This window comes from Phocoena phocoena, chromosome 5 (genome assembly GCF_963924675.1).
Source record: "Phocoena phocoena chromosome 5, mPhoPho1.1, whole genome shotgun sequence".
NCBI lineage: Eukaryota > Metazoa > Chordata > Mammalia > Artiodactyla > Phocoenidae > Phocoena > Phocoena phocoena.
Window position 1 is genome coordinate 17,419,948 of NC_089223.1, and position 8,942 is coordinate 17,428,889.

The window sequence follows — 8,942 nt, forward strand, 5'->3', positions numbered from 1 at the left end:
ATATATCCTAACCAATTTGAAAGACTCATGGGATTCTTGTGTTTATAGGATAATGGAAGGATACAGTATCAGGAATAATGTAAATTCTTAATAAATTGGTGGTTTATTTATGAGATATGAATTTACAGGAAGCTAATGGCCACCATTAATTGAGCACCTACTATGCTTCCAGAACTCTACTGGGAGTTTTTCCTACATTCTCATATACAATCCTCAGAGCAATCCTACAAGGAAGATACTACTATTATTCCCATTTTACAGATGAGGTAAGAGAAGCTCAGAAATTATACATCCCTAAATATCCTTTCTAAGTCAGAAATATTGGCTTCAAGAACATCAAGATACTCAGGCTGATGTTAATAAGAGTGTTAGGGTATGAATATAATAGGCAATCACATAAGCATCAAAGGACAAGAAGTGAATGGTATGCCCTGAAAAAGTGAAATATCAGGGCTAACTGACTATTTCATATCTTTGATTCCCTCTCCCTCTCTTTCTCTCTCTCTCTTTCTCTCTTAGAACATAGCTTGGCCGTAAGTTTTCTATCTTTTGACTAAAGTCTCTCCATCCAGCAGTTGGGTCAGGTGTTATCTTAGTCTCTCTGGGCTGCTATAACAAAAATATCATAGACTGGGTAATTTAAACAATAAACATTTATTTTTCATAGTTCTGGAGGCTGGGGAGTCCAAGGTCAAGGTGCTGGCGGATTCTGTGTCTGGTGAGAGCCTACTTCCTGTTCATAGATGGCCATCTTTTCAATGTGTCCTCACATGGTGAAAGGAGCCAAGGGAGTGCTCTAGGGCCTCTTTTATAAGGGCACTAATCTCACTCACGAGGGCTCCACTCTCATGACCTAGTCACCTCCCAAAGGCCCCACCTCCAAATACCAGCTATTGGGGATTAGGTTCAAACATGAATTTTGGGGAACGCACACATCAGTCTGTATCAGGTGTCCAGCCATGAAATAGTCAGTTAAAAACAGATGGTTGAGTTTATGCAGCTGTAGAGAGCTATACCATCTCTAATGGTTTCATGAAGCTGGAAGGTGGCAGTGGAAGAATCCTAAACGAGGTCTGCCCAATTCAGAAACCCATGTTTTCCCCACTACTTTATAAAAAGAAGACAGGGCAGAACAGGGTTTGAATAAGACATTCAGCTATCTATCCACAGAGGTGGCCCCCACATTTTATAAGGCCTGAGAACTCTTTAGCAAGGAGATCAGAAACCATCCAATCCAAATTCCTTATTTTATAGGCCAAATGACTTGGCAAAGCAATGTGGTTAATATTTACTTAAAAGATATTTGGAAAGGAAAAAGATGTAACTCTTCTCATGGGTGCATAAATAATCTAATAGCTTTCAAATATTGTGGGGTTTGGGCAAGGTAAAGAGGGAGGTTAACAACAGCCAAACATTTACGTTGCTATGGCAATATGCTTAAACTGCCCAAATTCAATACTACAAATCAAGTATTGGACTTCCCTGGTGGCGCAGTGGTTAAGAATCCGCCTGCCAATACAGGGGACATGGGTTTGAGCCCTGGTCCGGGAAGATCCCACATGCCATGGAGCAACTAAGCCCGTACACCACAACTAGTGAGCCTGTGCTCTAGAACCCGAGCTACAGCTACTGAGTATGCATGCCACAACTACTGAAGCCCACACACCTAGGGCCCATGCTCCACAACAAGAGAAGTCAGCGCAGTGAGAAGCCCACACACTGCGATGAAGAGTAGCCCCTGCTCGCCGCAACTAGAGAAAGCCTGCATGCAGCAACAAAGAACCAACACAGCCAAAAATAAAATATAAAATTAATTAATTTTAAAAAAACAAATCAAGTATTTACTTAACATTTTACTTTGACATTGAAGCCTAAGTTTTTGAGGGAGTTAAAGTTATCTCCTTTTCCCCCAAGTTAGAAAATATTTTGGCAACTGACCCCTGATCCTGACCTAAAGAGCACGTATAGAATGTTTAAAATATTTGTTTGTAGATCTCCTTGTGAAAGGTCTTAGGAAATAATCTCAGAGAGGTGTTAAGGCAAAGCCATGCAGATTTTCTTGACAGTTTTCTCTGAGTTCCAAATTTGAATTATCTGAATGCGTAGCAGATATTTTAGTGAAATATTATGGTTCAATATGCTGAAGTGCTACTCAAATGATAATTTTTGAGATGATGCAGAAACAGAAATATTATGTAATGATTTTTAAAACATTGAAGTATAGTTGATTTACAGTGTTGTTTTAGTTTCAGATATACAGCAAATTGACTCAATTATACATATCTATCTATCTACCTATCTACCTGTCTATCTATCTGTCTCTATCTGTCTTTTCTTTTTCAGATTCTTTTCCCGTATAGGTTATTACAAAATATCGAGTATAGTTCCCTGTTCTATATAGTAAGCCCTTGTTGGTTATCTATTTTATATATAGTAGTGTGTATATGTTAATCCCAAACTCCTAATTTATCTCTCCCGCCTTTCCCATTTGGTAACCATAAGTTTGTTTTCTGTGTCTGTGTCTATTTCTGTTTTTGTAAATAAGTTCACTTGTATCATTTTTTTAGATTCCACATATAAGTGATATCATATAATAAAGTAATGCAAAATGGCATGAATTCCACACTTTAAATAATATGAAAATATGTACCAGGGAAAGATGCAGTCTACACACTGAAAACAGTTGTTTAACCATGAAGAATCTATGGTGATTTTCCACAGGATAGTATTTTTTTTAATTGATCATCACATTATATTACTAAATATAGCCAAATTTTATTGAGTGATTGCTTTATTAGTGCTTTATTTACACTGTTTAGCTTAATGTTTATTAGGAAGATATTATCATACATCACCCTTTGTAGATAAGAAACTGAAGATAATACATTAAAAAGTTGATTGAGATAAGTTTCTAAGAGGTTTTCTCCAAAGTTCTTAATAAAGAATAATAACGATGATACTAGTAGCTAGCAATTATGTAGATTTAGCATGTGCCAGGCACTAAGTGCTTTATATTTACTAAAAATTTTCAATTCAATCCTATTGCAGTACTACTAGATTCCTTTTTATAGATGAGGAAACCGAGGCCCAGAACCAGGTTCCCCCGCCAGTGTGGGGCAGAATCAGGATTCGAACAGTTCAGCTCCAAAGTCTGCACTCATCTGTTTACTGCTCTAGTCCCAGGGCTTCGTGAAAGTAGCAAAGAAAGAATGAAAAGAGAAATTACAAAGGAAAAATTAAAGTACGTGTGATAAATCCAAAACAACTCAATGTTCCAGTGTGAATGCTTAGGAGAAAGTGGTTTTATTGACTAATGGGGGAGGTTGATTTGAACATGTTAAATTTTAGATAACCTTGAAATATTCTGAGTGGAATGTCTGGCTGGGAAACATGGGAATGTAATAGGCAATATAAAATGACTCAATATGTAGATTCGAGAGTGTGCAAAGAGAGGTAAGAGAACTTCTGGTTTTCAATCTGGCACGCAAGAAGCTTGGAAGTCACCACACCATCCTAACAACAAGTAATATGCTAAACAAACTGAGAAATCAACAACTCTTCTTAGAACCATAAGAGAAATGAGGTCTCAGGGCAGACTGCTGCCCCCCAAATTGGAGAAACCAATTGGAATACAGAGGATCACATCTGACTGGAGCAGCGACTGCCAGGGAAGCCAGCACTGGGTAGGAAGACCTGAACTGCAACGGAAGAATTGCTGGAAGGCTCAGTTAAAAACGGAGAGAGTTAAACAACTCCAGGGGACTCAGTCAGAAGGAGACCTCCACACTTTAGTGAGTTTTACCTCCTGGATCTCGACCGGATTCTCAGTTATTATTGGAGAAAAATCCCCTCCTGCTTCCTGCAGGGGGGATGAGAAGAGGAACCTTTTTGAAATATGCCAGCATATTTTGTTCCTCTCAACAAGGCCTTCCCTCAGGAGCAGCTATTTAACCAAAGCCTAACCTTCTGGGGTTTTTATCAGAGCCTAAGTTACCTGGGGGAAGGGAAATACCCAAATCCAGACAGCTCTAGCCATCCTGTCTTACCTAAGGGGGGTGGGAGGGGGACTGAGAAGCCTTGATGAAGTTCACAGTGCAGGGGCACAGGCTCACTGAAAGACTCATAGGGCCACAGGATCCTTCCCCTCTCCCCACACCTTACCACCGCATTACTAAATCATATTTTCATCAGTTCCTTTTACCCAGCACAATATGCCCAGATATCAAGAAAAAATTACAAGGCGTACTAAAAGAGACAGAGGAACCAGACTCTAGGAACCAGACTCAGATATGGCAGGAATGTTGGAATTACTGGGCTGGGAATTTAAAACAACTATGATTAAGATGCTAGGAGCTCTCATGGATAAAGCAGACAGCGTGCAAGAGCAGATGGGCAATGTGAACAGAGAGATGCCCTGTCCTTCCCTAGAGGGAAGTCAGGATGAGTGTAGTTTGGCATTAAGTAGGTATAAATGCTTTGCTCTTAATATTGATCTATTGTAACAATCATTTTACCCTTTTGTAGTCTACTCTGTGATGCTGGAGCTATGACTCTCCTAACTAAACTTCCCAGAGTCCCTTGACATGTAGTTTCCCTAAAGTTTCTGTCACAGAGAGATTTAAACATAGGAGAAGGGAGAGGGGACTTTCTTTCCAGTTCCCATTAGTGTCACACCGTGTCACACAGTTGGCTCCATCCGCCAGTTGCTTTAGGTGCTCGGGGCACCCTTGCTTCACCCCTCAGAGGCAGCAGCAGCAGCTGGGCCCAGCTCTCTGGGCAGAGGGAGTGTGAGCTTTGCCTTCTGAGCAACCACTAGGCTGTACCCTCTCCTCGCGTGGTCTGAGCCACAACCCCGTGGGGCTCTTTTGCTCAGGTTTCTGTTCTGGCAACCCCACCACTTTCTTTTCATTCTCCCAGCCCTTTTGGGGCTTAATGCTTTTAATGTTCTTGGTGACTTCAATATGCCCTTTGTGATCTTTCTAACAAGTTTATAACCAATTTTTCTGTATTAAATTCCTCTTTATTTGAAATACAGAGTTGTCTGCTTTCCTAATGGGGCATATTGATACAGCTCTTGGCAGCAGGAGTGGTTCCAGAAGCAGACCCTCACATAAACAAGTGTTAGCGCAGATTGAGTTGATGTCTTTTTAATCGTCGTAATTTGCTGAAATAGAAAGCACTGGGATGCGTATGTTTAAGGGATGTGAGAAGAAAGGCAAAGATCCAGAATCGTCAACTAAGGAGAAGCCACTAGAGATGACTAACAGGGCCCAGTTCCTCTTTCCCATGACAGATTTATATGGGTCTGATCTGCAGTGTTTTGCACACTCTCCATGTGCCTTCAAGCAGAAGTTTTCCAGAACATCCCAAGGTGTTTGCAGTATAGTACCTTTTGAATCTTTATCTGATACAGTCACTGAAAATGACTCAGCTACATATACCTATTTGTACAGTGCTATGAAGTTGGTTTTAAAGTGTTCATTCACTTTGTATTTTATTAATCCTAGAATGTAACCAACTCTTAATGTCTTCATCATTTTTCCAGTTTTTTATTATTGTGTTACTGTTGATTTCCCCTTTCATGGCCGTTAGGATTTGCCTTATGTATTGAAGTGCTCCTATGTTGGGTACATAAACATTTATAATTGTTATATCTTCTTCTTGGATTGATCCCTTGATCATTATGTAGTGTCCTTCCTTATCTCTGGTAACAGTCTTTAAAGTCTATTTTATCTGATATGAGAATTGTTACTTGTATTTTCTCTATTCTATTTCTGAGATTTTAGATAATCTTTACTACCATTACTCTGAATTCTTTTTCAGGTAGTTTGCCTATTTCCTCTTCATTTATTTGGTCTTGTGGGTTTTTATCTTGTTTCTTTGCCTGCAAGTTATTTCTCTGTCTTCTCATCTTGTCTGATTTACAGTATTTGAGGTCTCCTTTCCCTAGGCTGCAGGGTTATAGTTCCTCTTGCTTCTGCTCTTTGCCCCTCGTGGTGAGGTTGGTGCAGTGGCTTGTGTAAGCATCCTGATGGGAGGGACTGGTGCCTCCGTTCTGTTGGGTGGAGCTGAGTCTTTTCCCTCTGATGAGCAGGGATGTGTCAGGTTGTGTGTTTTCGGTTGTTTGTGAGATTAGTATGACTGTAGGTAGTCTGTATGCTGATGTGTGGGGTTGTGTTCCTGTCTTGTTTGTTGTTTGGTGTCAGGCATCCAGTGCTGGGAGCTGCTGGCAGTTGGGTGGAGCCAGGTCTGGATTCAGTTAGAGGCTTCTGTGAGAGCTCTTGGCGATTAATCTTCCCTGCGCCTGGGAATTCTCTAGTGGTTCAGCTTCCTGGACTTGGTGCTCCCAGCCCTGAGCCTCAGGCCTGACTTCCAGTGCAGGAACCAAGAGCCCACAAGTCACTCATCCCAGCAATAAAGGGATTAAAAAAAAGAAAAACTAACAAAACCCCAGACAAATGGTAAAAAGTAAAATGAAACAAACAAAAATAGAAAAAAGGAAACACGCACTTACAAAAAAGAAACAAAAACAGAACCAAATAAAACAAAAAGCAAGAGAACATGCAAACAAAAGAACCCAAGAATGAAATCAAACAATTAAAAAGAAAACTGACAAAAACATAAAACCAAAAAACAAAACCACAGTGCCAACTGCAGAATGAAGCAAAGAAACAAAAGAAACCAACAAAAATGATTTAAAAAAAAGAAAAAGAAAAAGGGGAAAGAAGACAGAACAACTGAAAAGCAACATAGAAATAGAAATATAAAAAAATAAAATAGAAAATATATTAAAGAAAAAGAAAGACAAACAAAACCCCAGAGAAATGCTAAAAACAAAATCAAACAAATACAGAAACAAGGAAATACACACACACACAAAAGAAACAAAAACAGAACCACATAAAACAAAAAGCAAGAGAACAACCAGTCAAATAGAAGAACTCAAAAACGAAATCAAAGAATTACAATTAAACTATCAAAAACACAAAACCTAAAAACTAAACCCAAAGCAGTGTGCCAACTGAAGAATGAAGCAAGGAAACAGAACTAACTAATAAAAATGATTTAAAAAATAATAATAAAAGAAAATAAAAAGGGAAAAAACACAGGACAACAGAAAAGTAAAGTAGAAATGGAAATATAAAAAAAGAGAGAGAAACATATATTAAAGAAAAAGAGGAAGAAAAAAATTAGGGAAAAAAACACAGAACAACAGAAAAGCCAAGTAAAAATAGAAATGTGTAAAAAAATAAAAATATGCTATAAAACATGGAGATCCCAAAAGGCTAAATAAAAAAAACTAAACAACAAACAAAAAAATAAAGAAACCAAAAAAAAAATCTAGAACCAACAACAGAATGAATCAAAACATAATAAAATTAATAGTAATAATTATTTTTCCCTGGGGTCTCCGCTGTGAGGTAGTAAATTATAGTAGTAAATTTTATATTACTATAAAATTGTGACATACATAATGATTAAAAAATATAATTGATAAGATTATATTATATTAGATTATATATATTATATAATGTTATATTATAATTAGATTAGATTATATATATTATATAATTGATAAGAAACTCTAGGCATAAAGTGGAGTTCATTTCAAAAACTGTGATCTGAGAATATAAATGTTTATTCCTTTTGGGATTTATTTCTTCTGATATAACTATATTTGTATATAACTTTAGGTATCCTTATGTAATAAGTATTTTCAAAATTTGAGATAAGGTACATAAACATTAACCCATTTTACATATGGATTAAAAATGCTTTTGGGGGGTCAGTTTTCCTTCATTAATTAGGTCATAGGGTCCTAACTATAGATGTTGCTAATGGATGAGGGAAATGTCTCTGAATGATGCTTAGATGGAGATTGTGTGTGTGTGTGTGTGTGTGTGTGTGTGTGTGTATGCATATATGTATATATTTTTTTCTAATAAACTGTGACTATTTATAAGTGCTTTGAGAATTGCCATACCTAAACAGCTTGATGAAGGGATTTCATATACTTTTTAGATATTTCTCCCATTTTTTGTTTTGCTTTGTTTTTTGAACCTAGATTAAGCAGACCAACAAACTGGTAAAGAGACCTTTTACCCCTTGAGTTCAAGCCACTTTTTATTGGGAAATATTCATTGTGTAAAAGTGACTCATAATTACCTGGACCTTTTGCAATCTCCCAAGGCAGGACTGTCCAAGCTATATGACAACCTTATATTGAAACCTCCTATTTCTGCTATGCCCACCTTACTTATTTTTCTTATGAAGTATTTTGTATGTTTTTCAGGTACCTTACTTTAGTCAATAAAAGCTTTATAACAAATAAAACTGCACTCTTCAAACAAAATATATCACCACAAAATGTTTTATAAAACATTTAAATTTTATTAAGAATTTTAAGTATATCATATATATAGACATAGCTAGATATGCCAGTGCAGTCGTACCAAATTGAAAACATTTTTTGGTTAAATGAGTCATTACTAAGTAAAGTGGGACTTAGGGATTTATAATTCTACTTTATTGAATTGAACATTAGTATATATATTACAGTATGATTCTAGCTGCACTTTTATATTTAAGTAGTATTATAAAAAGACATTTTCTGAAATGTCAATGTATGCTGGCAAGTAGCCTCATGACCCCTTATAGGATGCTTTTCAGGTTCATCTAGTTATAAAATGATTCTTAAAGTTAATCATTTAAAGTGTGCCCCTCCTTTATATTTCACTATTTCTTTTCTAAACTAATCAAGTAACTTGTACCATGCAATGAGCTGATTTCAAAACCTAATCCAAGTTAATTTGTAACAAATGCTTTTTAAAAATATTTACATCCAAAAAGAAAGGTTACAATGTGTTAAACACTATCCATAAAATTAATATTACTGTAGGAAATACACGTACCATATGTTTATATGCTAAATCTGCTCTAAG